The sequence below is a fragment of the Myotis davidii genome, unplaced genomic scaffold (assembly GCF_000327345.1).
Source record: "Myotis davidii unplaced genomic scaffold, ASM32734v1 scaffold125, whole genome shotgun sequence".
Lineage (NCBI taxonomy): Eukaryota > Metazoa > Chordata > Mammalia > Chiroptera > Vespertilionidae > Myotis > Myotis davidii.
Genome location: NW_006299390.1, coordinates 2645101 through 2645559, shown reverse-complemented (window position 1 = coordinate 2645559; position 459 = coordinate 2645101). Strand labels below are relative to the sequence as shown.

Genomic DNA, 459 nt, shown 5'->3' with positions numbered 1-459 from the left:
TCAGACAAGACCAGACCACGCCTGCATCACACACAGTAACCACGGGCCAGTGACCATGAAAGTCACCTGGTGAGGCCCAGACAGCAAATCCTGGAGCTCAGTCGGCATCGTCAGCAAACCTCAACTGACCTACAGGCTCGGAATTCTGGAAAGGATGAGGTACGGCCATGGCTTTTACTGTAGAATTCTGAAATGGTTTTTACAGACTAAACACAACATTAAACACCCTTTGCTCAGGCAAAGCTGGGCACTGCTAAGTGAACCAAACCTCCTGTGGGGGCATCTGTGCCAGGAAGCCATGGCACTGAAGGAGGCTCTGACGCCTCAGCACCGAGGGCAGCCAAGGCCGGCCGTGCTCACTGTTCACAGGGCAGTGGGTCGGTGAGGTGCCTGGCACCCAGAACACCAGCACGGCCCCACAGGAGGGGCCAGAGGATGTGGAGAGCGTTCTGGTTTGAC

The 459-nt window shown here is 56.2% G+C and overlaps 1 protein-coding gene across 3 annotated transcripts in view; it reads right to left on the bottom strand.

Moving 5' to 3' along the window:
- The window catches only part of SRPK2 (SRSF protein kinase 2), a 148349-nt gene that overhangs the window by 16315 nt on the left and 131575 nt on the right, over positions 1–459 (bottom strand). The gene's annotated exons all lie outside the window — the stretch shown is intronic.